Source organism: Heterodontus francisci, chromosome 10 (genome assembly GCF_036365525.1).
Source record: "Heterodontus francisci isolate sHetFra1 chromosome 10, sHetFra1.hap1, whole genome shotgun sequence".
In the NCBI taxonomy this organism is placed as follows: domain Eukaryota; kingdom Metazoa; phylum Chordata; class Chondrichthyes; order Heterodontiformes; family Heterodontidae; genus Heterodontus; species Heterodontus francisci.
This window is the reverse complement of record NC_090380.1, coordinates 11,515,462-11,528,812: the sequence shown is the minus strand read 5'-3', so window position 1 is coordinate 11,528,812 and position 13,351 is coordinate 11,515,462. Positions and strand designations below refer to the sequence as shown.

General features: G+C 44.3%; 1 protein-coding gene across 2 annotated transcripts in view; it reads right to left on the bottom strand.

Annotated features, from left to right (window-relative positions):
* The window catches only part of pir (pirin), a 192,073-nt gene extending 178,930 nt beyond the window's left edge, over positions 1 to 13,143 (bottom strand). The window contains exon 1 of one of the 2 annotated variants that reach the window (XM_068039839.1): positions 12,969 to 13,143. The gene's annotated coding sequence lies outside the window, so the exon portion shown is untranslated. The other variant, XM_068039838.1, reaches the window with a different exon arrangement.
* Between the last annotated feature and the right edge of the window lie 208 nt (positions 13,144 to 13,351).

The window sequence follows — 13,351 nt, the reverse complement described above, 5'->3', positions numbered from 1 at the left end:
TCATCCTAGGGTCTTAAAAGAAGTGGCTAGTGAGATAGTGGATGCATTAGTTTTGAATTTCCAAAATTTCCTAGATTTTGGGAAGGTTCCATTAGATTGGAAAATAGCCAATGTAACTCCTTTATTCAAAAAGGGAGGGAAACAGAAAGCAGGAAACTACAGGCCAGTTAGCTTAACACCTGTCATTGGGAAAATGTTAGAAGCTATTATTAAAGACATTATAGAACTTAGAAAAATTCAAGGTAATCAGGCAAAGTCAACATGGTCTTATGAAAGGGAATTCATGTTTAACCAATTTATTGGATTCTTTGAAGAAGTAACATGTGCTGTGGATAAAGGGGAACCGGTGGACGTACTGTACTTAGATTTCCAGAAGACATTTGATAAGGAGCCACATCAAAAGTTATTGCGAAAAATAAAAGCTCATGGTGTAGGGGGTAACATTTTGGCAGGGATAGAAGATTGGCTAACTAACAAGCACCTATCTATTCTAATCCCATTTTCCAGCACTTGGCCTGTAGCCTTGTATGCTATGGCGTTTCAAGTGCTCATCTAAATACTTCTTAAATGTTGTGAGGGTTCCTGCTTCTACCACCCCTTCAGGCAGTGTGTTCCAGATTCCAAACACCCTCTGGGTGAAAAAAGTTTTCCTCAATTCCCCTCTAAACCCCCTGCCCCTGACCTTAAATCAGCTTTCTCTCCTCTAAGGAAAACATGAATGGATAGTTTCAAGCTTAGTGACAAAGTCATCTATGAGCCCCTCATGTTGCTGGAGGTGAGGCTAGAGAGGGCAGAGAAGGAGGGTTTAAGAATAGGGTTTGTAGTGAGGAAGAAAAGTCAAGGGCTATATTTGCAATCCAGGATATTTCTAGAGTAGTGAGCAGCACTGAGCAACAAAACAAAAAGAGGCTATATGATGAATGCGATGGCAAATGGGTGCAGTTCTGAGTTTATGACAAAGGCACACAGTGCTTAACTGTGCTACACCAAAATGCATAATCCTGACACTGGATAAGAAAACTGTCTGAACTACTTCACTCCCCATTACACCCTGATCTGCACAAAATTCATTTAAAAAAGGATGACGAATTGAAATTTAAATGCATTTAGTAATTGTAGCTTAGTTTTTCTCAAATAGTTTCGAAAGGTTCTGAAACCAGTAAAAAAAACTAACATTTTTTTAAAACAACGTCTGAAACACCCTCAAACACCCCAAAAATGTAAATACAAATTGTGCATTTAAGCTTACAGGCATTTTTCTGAAACATGTGAATGTTTTACTCTGCAGCTCAAAACACTTATGACTTACTTTTGGTTGGCAAGTTGTAATGAGTGGTGTGCCACAGGGATCTGTGCTGGGGCCTCAACTTTTTACAATTTATATAAATGACTTGGATGAAGGGACCAAAGGTATGGTTGCTAAATTTGCTGATGACACAAAGATAGGTAGGAAAGTAAGTTGTGAAGAGGACATAAGGAGGCTACAAAGGAATATAGATAGGTTCAGCGAGTAGGCAAAGATCTGGCAAATGGAGTATAATGTGGGAAAATGTGAAATTGCCCATTTTGGCAGGAAGAATAAAAAAGAAGCATATTATCTAAATGGTGAGAAATTGCAGAGCTCTGAGATGCAGAGGGATCTGGCTGTCTTCGTGCATGAATTGCAAAAGGCTAGTATGCAGGTACAGCACATCATTAGGAAAGCTAATAGAATGTTATCATTTATTGCGAGGGGAATTGAATACAAAAGTAGGGAGGCTATGCTTCAGCTATACAGGGCATTGGTGAGACCACATCTGGAGTACTGTGTACAGTATTGGTCTCATTTAAGGAAAGGTGTAAATGCGTTGGAAGCAGTTCAGAGAAGGTTTACTAGACTAATACCTGGAATGGACGGTTTCTCTTATGAGGAAAGTTTGGATAGGCTAGGCTTGTAGTTTAAAATAGTAAGAGGCAACTTGGTTGAAACATATAAGATTCTGAGGGGTCTTGACAGAGTGGATGTGGAAAGGATGTTTCCTCTTGTGGGAAAACCTAGAACTGGGGGTCACTGTTTAAAAATAAGGGGTCGCCCATTTAAGACAGAGATGAGGAGAAATGTTTTCTCTCAGAGGGTCGTGAGTCTTTGGAATTCTCTTCTTCAAAAGGCGGGGGAAGCAGAGTCTTTAAATATTTTTAAGGCAGAGGTAGATAGATTCTTGATAAGTAAGTGGGTGAAAAATTAATGGGGGTAGGCGGGAATAGGGAGTTGAGGTTACAATCAGATCAAAAGCAAAATACTGCGGATGCTGGAAATCTGAAATAAAAACAAGAAATACTCAGCAGGTCTGGCAGCATCTGTGGAGAGAGAAGCAGAGTTAACGTTTCAGATCAGCCAGGTCAAGGGGCCGAGTGGCCTACTCCTGCTCATATGTCTGAAAGGGTGGTGGAAGCAGATTCAATAATAAATTTTGAAAAGGAATTGGATAAATAGTTGAAGGGAAAAATGTCGCAGTGCTGTGGGGAAAGAGCAGGGGACTGGGAGTAAAGGGAAAGCCCTTTCAAAGAGCTGGAACAGGCACAATGGGCTGAATGGCCTCCTTCTGCGCTTTATGATTCTTTGATAAATCTAAAAGATGGGAAAATGAAAACATATGTGAAACAAAATGTACAGTATTGTCTTTCGTGATCTCATCTTTTTAGATGCACTCTTGAGCAATTAAAATTTTTTTACAGAAGTTAATTTTTTCTCCTAAGTAATCACAGAAGTGGGGAGAATTTGTAACAAGCTATGTACCATTACTCAATGGTATTTCCATGCTGCTGTACACCTGCTCTGTGTTTCATGGAGTCCAATTGTCAAGAAAACCATATATGCCAAATGAGAAATATTAATTTCTTCGGTTGGAAGTTTACATTTGAAAAATCCTACAGCAACTTTTTAAAAACTTAAAACTTACCTCTTTCTTGTTTAACCTCAAGAAAACCTGCCTGATTGGTTATTTCCCAATCACAGTAAAGGTGAAACACTCACCGAGGTGGTAAGCACAACCACTGTTTAAAAGGAATAAACCCTGTTGCAGTCAAACTAGAGGATGCACAAATGGGGAGCCTGAGACCTCCTCCTCACCTGGCTGTAAGACTATACTGCTGCACACCTGCTCTGTACTCCATGTATTCCCATGCTGCTGTGTATCTGCATTAGGTTGCCCTCCTTAATAGTTTGGAATGTAAGACCCCAAGTAGAAAACTCTTTTCACAAATGACAAGAATGAGGAATTCATTGAATCATAGATTGGTAATGGCACAGAAAGAGGCCATTCAGCTCCTGGGCAGACAGCTCCCTAGGGAGTTCCTCACTGTCCATGTCTATCCGTGGCCATCTGCTGCCATCCATTGTATTTTCTCCCCACTAAATCCTCTCTTCTGTTGTTTAACTTCCCCTGATTCTAACAGTGGGTGCATTTTTTTGCCCAAACTTCAAGCTAACTATTAGTTTAAACAGCCTCTGTCTGATGGTACAAACCCCTTCCCCTGACCTTACTTTGTGACCTCTGGTAAATATCTGGATAAGACCTGGATGATCATGCTACATCTAGATCGTCTTTGAAACTGAACTTCAAATTTCTGGACTTATCTCAACATCAACAGAACATTTGTGCTCTGGACTACACTGGTTATAACGCAAGATCCAACTTTGTCTCTGAATTGCTGCTCTGTTGCGATATTTAAAGTAACTTTGATCAGTTTACTGTCCTACCCCCATCACTGCTGTGATTGAGAAACTTCAATCTCCTGCTGAGCCTGTGACTGGCCACTGGTTATACTGGTTTTTCTGCTTCAGCCTATTCCTGCCAGCTCCATGAAGGGTCCTGGGGAGCCCTTGTCACAGCAGCCCTTGGAGCAGGCTTTCATCTGCTCCTTCAAGAACACCCTGATGCAGATCCACACGGCCTGCATCCGGGCTCGCCAGCTGAACATGCTGGTCATGTGTACGTATTAGTCCCCATCCGTGTAGCGGAGCCTGGTCTCCAATCGTCTCGGCCATCCCTGCCATTGGTTAAAGACCCCTCGCTTGCTCGGACCGTGTGGTAGTCGGTGTGCAATGACCACCCCACGTTAAAAGAACCCATGCACAGGCAGCTTCCAACCCCTCAAAATGTACTTCAGGACTTGGAATTTCAGAATTGGACTATTCAGTCACCTAAGGACCCACAACTCTGGAGGGGAAGAAAGCCATCTTCATTTCCGAGGGACTGCCTAAGAAGACGACACAGCAATAATCTGCTCACCGATGATCAGTTTGGATTCCACGAGGGCCACTCGGCTCCAGACCTCAGAACAGCCTTGGACCAAACATTGACAAAAGAGCTGAATTCAAGAAGGGAGGTGAGAATAACTGCCGTTGATATCAAGGCAGTATTTAATTGAGCGTGGCAGCAAGGATCCCTAGTAAAATTGAAGTCAAAGGAGGATGGTTATTGTTATTGGAGGCCAATCATCTGAGCTCCAGGACATCACTGCAGGAGTTCCTCAGGGTGGTGTCTGAGGCCCGACCATCTTCAGCTTCTTCGTCAATTACCTTCCCTCCATAAGGTCAGAAGTAGAGATGTTCGCTAATGATTGCACAGTGTTCAGCACTACTCATAATTCCTCAGATATTGAAGCAGCGCATGCCCACATGCAGCAAGACCTGGTCAACATTCAGGCTTGCACTGCTAAGTGGCAAGCAATGTTCATGTCACACAAGTGCCAGGCACTGACGCTCTCCAACAAGAGAGAATCTAACCATCTCCCCTTGACATTCAGTGGCATTACGATCGCTGAATCTCCCACTATCAACATCCTGGGGGTTATCATTGACCAGAAACTGAACTGGACCAGCTATATAAATACTGTGGCTAAAACAGCAGGTCAGAGACTGAGAATTCTGTGACAAGTAACTCACCTCCTGACTCCTTAAAGCCTGTCCACCATCTACAAGGCACAAGTCAGGAGTATGATGGAATACACCACTTGCCTGGATGGGTGCAGCTCCAACAACACTCAAGAAGCTCAACACCATTCAGGACAAAGCAGCCCACTTGATTGGCACACCATCCACAAACATTCACTCCCTCCACCATCGACGCACAGTGGCAGCAGTTTGTACTATCTACAAGATGCACTTCAGCAATGCACCAAAGCTCCTTAGACAGCATCTTCCAAACCCGTGACCTCTCCCACCTAGAAGGACAAGGGCAGCAGAAGCTTGGGAATATTGAAGGGTAAGTTGTCAAGCAAGGGTTTGGAATTAGATTGGGCACTTATGGAGGATATAGGTGGGCATGGGATGATCAGCCCGAATGACCTGTTTCCATGCTGCAACTTAAAAACCCGCGACCTCTACCACCTGGAAGGACAAGGGCAGCAGATGCATGAGAACACCACCACCTGCAAGTTCCCCTCCAAGTCACACACCATCCTGACTTGGAACTATATCGCCATTCCTTGATTGTTGCTGGGTCAAAATCCTGGAACTCCCTTCCTAACAGCACTGTGGGTGTACCTACCCCACATGGACTGCAGCGTTTCAAGAAGGCAGCTCACCACCACCTTCTCAAGGGCAATTAGGGATGGGCAATAAATGCTGGCCTGGCCAGCGACGCCCACATTCCTGGAATGAATAAAAAAACTTCTATGCATTTCTGTGTGAGAGGAAAAACTCCATCACAATGAATGTTCTGTGTTATTCTTCCTTTCTTAAAGTAAATCACAGTTCATTATGTTTTGACAGAAATAGATATTGCTGCTGGAAAGATGCCATGTATTAAACATTCCAGTGATATTTTCAGGTTAGAGATTGTCAAGTTGCATTTATAACATATAATGCCCTTGAAATTGTACTGACAGTATGTAGTTACTGGAGTACATCATTCAGTCCACGCAGCCTGCTGTGTTATTTCATTAGACGTGGCAGCTCTTTAATCACAGTTTCCTTCTCATTTTCCATATTTGTTAAAACCCTAACTTTCCAATGAACTATCCAATGCTCTGGCAAACACCTGCATCTGTGGCTTCATATTCTTACAAAGACATTTTTTTCTAGATTCTTATATAAATGGCTTAATTTGAATTTTATGATTCTGCCCATGTACGTAGTCTGTCTAGGTCCCTTTGTAACTTCCTACTGTCAACTACCCAACCGCCATTGCCTCCTAAGATAGTGTCATCTGCTAATTTGAACAGACAGTTCTTTTCCTTCATCCAAATCATTGATAAATGCAATGAAAAGCTGAGACCCCAGTGCCGATCACTGGGAAACACCACTGGTCACGTCCTGCCAATCAGAAAACATTCCCTTTATCCTTACTCTCTGTCTCCAACCGCCCAAAACAATTGGCAACCCACATCACAAGGTTACCTCCAATTTTGTGCGCTCTCATTTTTTCCAATAAGCTCTTTTGCGGAACCTTATAAAATGCCTTGTCCATGTCCATATAGACATCGTTCCTATTCACCAAACTCATGATCTCCTCCAGAAAACCCATCTGAATTAGTCTGACGTGACCTACCCTTCACAAATCCATACTGTATCCCTCTGAACAACTCCTGTCACTCTGCCTGATGTTGTCAAGGGTGAGTTGTATCGAAGGGATGGGACGGTGCGGCAGTGGTGAAGTTTTTGTCACGAAGCCCAGAGGTCTGGATTATCTCGCTTGCTACGGTGTTTTAACTCCAAAGCATACGTCGTTTTGCTTTGACAGGCTCCCCCGCTCAGCAGTCAGCCTGATTGACAGGCTTGTCTTCCAGCGCAGCAGGGTGCCCTTGAAAGCAGGCAGCAGGAGCAGGTAGGAAGCCTGCAGTTACCTTTGGAGGCGTAGGGAGGGGGGTCTGATTCCCAACCCAAATAGGAGTCTGGAGTCTGAACCCTGACCCGGGGGGAAAGGTGGGTCTGATCCCAGACTGGGGGATGGTGGGGGTTATGTGGAGGGGGTGGTATCTGATATTTGGGGGAGCTTGGGGAGGCCACGGGAAGCACTTAAATGAAGCTGTCCTCGCCTCCCTTGAACTGTCGTGATTCCTGCGGCCTAGGAAACCCAGTCAGCCAGGCTTAAACCTGGAAGACAGACTAAATCTGAGACTTCAAGCCTCATTATAGTATTTAAATGGACAGCCTGCCTCCTGGGAACGGATTGACTACTTGCCTCCTGTCCTGCCTCCATTAAACTTATAAGTGGGTGGGTTGGAGGTAGAGTTGAGATTTTTAAAGTTTGGACATCTCGCCCAACCCCAACACACTCATTTTTGGGGTTAAGATTCATCCCTCTGCCACGAGTAACTTCCCCACAACTGACATTAGACTGACAGATCTGCAGTTACCTGATTTCCCTCTTTCTACCTTCTTAAATAATGGAGTGACATTGGCAAGTTCCCAATCCAAAGACGCAATTCCTGAATGAAGAGGTCTTTGGAAGGTTATGACCTGCTATCTCCTATTTCCTCACCTACTTCTTTACATACTCTGCTGGGTTGGGAGGAGGAAAACCATCAGGTCCTGGAGATCTGTAAATCTTAAGTTTCATTATTTTCTTCACTACCATTTAATTAACTTTTATTCAATTTTTTCCCTTAATTTATTTTTAGGTGCCTATAAAACGCAAAGGGTATTTTACCCTTAGACTCCACTATAAACACAGAGTACTCATTTAGAAAGCTGCTATTTCTTGATTGTTAATTATATTCTCTGTTGCATCTGTCTTTAAGGGACGCACATTCTCCTTTACCATACTCCTTCTCAAAATATTTATAAAAAACTTCTGCTGTTAACTTTGCTGTGCATTGCAAGTTTTATTTCCGGACTGCCTGTTTACGCCTTTACTTTCAGTCTTTGTTGCTTTTTCTCACTCTCCCAGACCACTGGATTTGACTTTCCCTTGCATTTACAAAGTGATTCCTGACAACGCAGCTGGCCACCGATGTCATCAGGCTGCGCCGCGGTGCGCACATGCGCAGACGGTCTCCTGCTCTCTGAGCATGCGCTGCGTTCCGCCTTGCCAGGACTGGTTAGCGCATGCGCCGATGACGTAATCGCGTGACGTGAGCTTCTTCGGGCAACGCGCCTGGTCAGCCTCTGCGCATGCGCTTTCTGCAACGCCAACGGGTATTCATGCATGCTTCAACCTTCTGATATTCACGCATGCGTCAAAGCTTGGGCGCGAGTTTCTGAAAGTGGAAAGAGGAGAGGTTTCGTCGGGCATTTTATTGCAATTATTTAGTCGTTTTGGAGATTTCAGTCTGCTTCATTTTTATTAGAAAGAGGAGATTGCTCCAAGGTAAGTTGCTCTGAAAACATTTCCATTGTCTGGGGCACTGCATGTGCTCCAGTCCACTGCACAGCACTAAAATCCTTTCCATTGTCTGGGGCTATGTGCAGGCAGTACATGTGCTCCAGTCCCTGTTGCAAGTTGCTCTGTTCCTGCACCCATTTGAGCCGTGCACATGGACACACAGCCACATGTTTCCCCATCCGCCCTTGAAACAACCATGCAGAGCCTTGTGAGACTCTGCAATTGCTGGCTGCTGCCTGTCAAGCAGAGAGGGCATCCAAAGTGGTCAGGCGCTTGGGGAACATTCAGCAAGAAAAGACTGAGCACTAAGAGAAACAAGCATGCCGTGTCCAGTGGTAGCACAAATGTGAATGCTCTTGCTGAGTACACAACTGGTGAGGTGGGAGTGCAGCCACACCGTTCTCCATCTTCAGTATTGCTTGAAGGCAAAGGTAGCCAAGAGCGAAAGAAATGGAAGGTGATGCTGATAGTAGTAGGCAGGATTAAATGGGAGCGGATGGGAAGGCGCACGAGTAGCATAACCACTAGCAGGGAACAGCTGGGCTAAATGGCCTGCTTTATGTTCATAGTCCAAAAGAAATGTGCTTCTTTTTTCAAGACCCTCACATCATTCATGTTTACCCTGAGAGCAGCATTGAACCAACACGAGATAGGGGCAGTAACATCATCCTGACTCCTACAGCTGAGGTGGGTACTAAGTGATTCATTGGCGGTGTTATCAGTACATGCCTTTACTGCAGAACATAAAGCATGCTCAACAGTAATTTCATTGGAGGAGGGAAGCTCTGACACTGATTTTCTTTCCTTATTTCTTTTCACTTAAAATATGCCCTTGAGAAAACAATCCTTTACACTTAAGGACGGCATTCAAGCAACGAAGGCAACTGGATCATGCTGCGGAGCTGGTCACGATATGGAAAGGAACCTTGCATTTATGGATGAATTGGGAGCGTACATTGGGATGCGCTTGGGGAACATTCACCAAGAATAGACTGAGCTCAGACTCTTGTGACTTTGCCTTCTTCACATAGACAATACAGTAGTGGAATAGAGAGCCACGCGTTTATTCACCACAAGGCTCTCCAGGAACAATCTCTTTAGTTCTACATAGCAGAGACTCGGCCTGTCTGTCTCACGGGAATGCTGGCAACACAACACTCATGTAGCCATGCACAGCAGTGCCTCAAATGTTTAATGCACTTAATATAATTTCTCAATAATTAAACCTGGAATTGTTGAGGTTTTTGATGTTATTTTCCCGACTTTGCAACTGCACTTCAGATATTCAACTGCAGTGTGGTTCTTGGGTGGGGGGGTGGGGGGAAGAGGGAGGGGGTTGTGAAGGGGTGTGGAGGGAAAGGGGGGGTTGTGAAGGGGTGTGGGGGAGAGGGGGGGGTTGTGAAGGGGTGGGGGGGAGGGGGTTTGTGAGGGGGAAGAGGGAGGGGGTTGTGAAGGGGTGGGTGAAGAGGGGGGAGGTAGAGAGGAGGTGTGGGGGTGTAGTGGGAGGGAGTTAAATTCAGAAGCTCCTGAAGAGGGGGATGCAAAAGGCAGGGACCAGAGAGCTGCAATGCCGGAAGTACAGTTCAGAAGTAAGGGAGAAAGCGGCTGGATGGGGGATCTGCAACTGGAGAGAACGGCTGGATGGAGAGGGCCGAAGCGAGAGCCCGTAGAGAGCCGCGGGGAGCGAGCGGCTGAAGACCTTGGTGTTGCTGGGTGCGGGTAAGTTTGGTTAGTCTTTTGCCGTTGCAAATTTATGGCGCATGCTTAGAAAAACGCATTTCGCATGTGCCACAACAGCGTCCCCTAGCGGTAGCGTTGTCAGCAAATGCAAGCCGTTTCTTCTATCTCAAAACTATCTCTTACTTCATTTGTTGACCACGATGCCCTAACAAGTTGAACCGTTTGCCTTTTAGGGCAATGTACTGGCTTTGTATCATAGCAAATGTGCCTGTCTGTAGGTTTACCCAGCAATAGTTCAGCCCACTTTACAACCTCAGTTCATTTCTCATACTTTCACTGTTGACCTTACTTAGGTTTAAAACCTTGGCTTAAGATTCTCTCTTCCTGAGAATTGCTGAAAATAGAGACATGTTGTCGAAGCTTTTCATCTTGCACTCATCAGGACAATCGCAAGAATAACCAATGTAAGGGAAAACAACAACTTATACTGCATGAGAAGAGGGTGCTGATTGGTTGGCAAATGAACTCTGATTGGTAGGCAAATGAACTCTGATTGGTAGAGGTGTTGCCATGGAGAATACACCAGTTTACGGTGACTGACAGTTAACTTCTAAGCTTTGTTTGAAATTTAAACCAGGCAACTTGACTCTGATTGGTCAAGGCATTGCCCTGAGGAATGAATCAGCGAATGGCTGTCACCTATTTTGTTTTGCTGAAACATTTGCAACGTGTGTACATGTTCTTTCTGTCTGCAAAGCACAGGGCCCTGTGTATTAATATATGTAGCTTCCAGTACACGCAAATGCACCACACTGTGAGCCCTACTGACAATCTTAAATTGGTTGTCAGTGTAATTCTTAGCACACTGCGGATTATTTAGCAAATGTTGTCTGATCGTGGAATCGCATCGAATGTTGGAAGCTGAGTTTTGAGTTTTGCAAGCACTGGCTGGTTGGGTATGGCCTGTACCTTGCCCATTGCGAACTGCGGAAGGGACATGTTGTTTGATACGATCTGCCAGTATGGCCTATGTACCTACTATCACACTGGCATTGAAATTCGTATATCACATTACTTATTTGCGTGATAGGCAGGACATCTTTTTGGCTTGACAGCAGCATCCTGTTAGTGACAACACCACACATGTTGCTACTGCATAGCAGCAGCGTAAAACAGCTAGCTTCACCTGTTGCTCAGAGCACAGCGCAAATTAATAACCCTATTACCAATCTGTTCAATCTCATCTTGCATAAGTGCTCGGTCAATCGTGGGACTGTGTCTCTCCTTTCCCTTTCCAACCTCAGATGAAATTCAACAGACACCATTTTCAAGATATCATAGAGTCATAGAGTTATACAGCGCAGAAGCAGGCCCTTCGGCCCATTGTGTCTGTGCTAGCCATCAAGCACCTAACTAGTCTAATCCCATTTTCCAGCACTCGGCCCATAGTCTTGCATGCTATGGCGTTTCAAGTGCTCATCTAAATACTTCTTAAATGTTGTGAGGGTTCTATCCCCCTTCCCATCAGTTTGTTAACTAAATCAGGATCATTACTTATTGCTAAATCCAGTCCGGCCAGTAGCATTTTCAGTTTTGAAATGTATTGCACTAGAAAACAGGCCTGAATTCATTCTAAAAATTCACTGCCTTCACAACCTGAGCAGTTCTGCTTCTTCCTGTCTATGTGGAAAATGCCCCATTATAACCACATTGTTTCTGCCTTGTGCTTCCCTGAGCTCTATTTTTATACATCCCTCACTACATCGCTATCATCAGGAGGACTATAAACAACTCCAACTACAGTCTTGCAACCATAACTGTTCCTTAACTCTTACCAATAGTGCTTTCACTGTCCAATCACTTTCACTGTGTTTGGGTTTCCTCCAGGTGCTCCAGTTTCCTCCCACAAGCCAAAAGACTTGCAGGTTGGTAGTAAATTGGCCATTATAAATTGCCCCTAGTATAGGTAGGTGGTAGGGAAATATAGGGACAGGTGGGGATGTGGTAGGAATATGTGGTCGGGATTAGTGTAGGATTAGTATAAATGGGTGGTTGATGGTCGGCACAGACTCGGTGGGCTGAAGGGCCTGTTTCAGTGCTGTATCACTAAACTAAACTAAACTAATGAAATCCTTTATATTACTGCGACTACACATTTAATGTAGTAAACCATCCCCAGGTGCTTCACAAAAGCCTTATCAAACAACATTTGACACTGAACCTCATACTGAGATATTAGTACAGCTGACTAAAAGCTTGGCCAAAGACATTGGTTTTAAGGAGTATCTTAAAGGAGGTAAAGAAGGTAGAGGGGCAGAGAGGTTTAGAGATGGAATTCCAAAGCTTGGGTGCTTGGCAACTGAAGGCACAGCCACCAATGGTAAAGGAATTAAAATGAGGGTCATGGCTGAATGGGACTTGGTGCGAGTTAGGATACAGTGAGCAGAGTTTTGGATGATCTGATGTTTACGGAAGCTGCCCAGGAGAGCAGATCCCACTGTGAGCTCGAGGCTCCAAAGTCAAACACCAATTGTTACTGCAAAGAATGATTGCTCTTGCTAAAAGGGGTTTACTGCATTTCTTCACATTTACTAACTATTCAAGCATTTTAAAACAAAAAGTTCCCCTTCGGAAATTTAACAATTAACAAAAGTAATTTTGTGAAAATTAAATCACTTTTTAAACATATGATATCTGACATTCCTCAATTCAAAAATTACAAATCATAGTAAACATCAATGTGTGTGGCCCAACATCTCCTGTCTTATTTACTCTCTAGTTATAGGCCTCTGTGATGCAGCACTCATTTCCAGTTCATGCATTAATTCCATTAAGTTTCTATGTTTCATCCCTTTACCTGTTTCGGACAGAGGGTAATAATAATCAGCAAAGCTTGTACTGTTGCTCCAGGGTCAGTACCTTCTCACAGAGTGTTCAGACAAGTGACAGGAAGGGCTGAGAGAGACTATGAATACTGACCATGACTCAGCAGAAAGAGGCCGGCGAGGCAGCCAGGCAAACCAGTTCTCCCAGCTGCGTCAGGTGCGAAGGGATGGCTTTCATTATTTGTTTGCAGTAACGTGGTGACACTCCACCTGCAGAGCTTAGCTGAGCTCCCACTGAGCACAATCTGCTCAATGATCTGGTAACGGGTCAAGAAACTGGGCTGAATGCAACATAGATCAGAGTTGCTGGCTATCATGAAGTATAATTTCACAATGTAAAATCAGATTAACTCTTCATTGAGAGCAGCAACAGGGAGGTCGAGAATGGAATAAGAACAGAAAATGCTGGAAATACTCAGCAGGTCTGGCAACATTTGTGCAGAGAGAAACAGAGTTACTGCCTCCATGTAAAAGTCA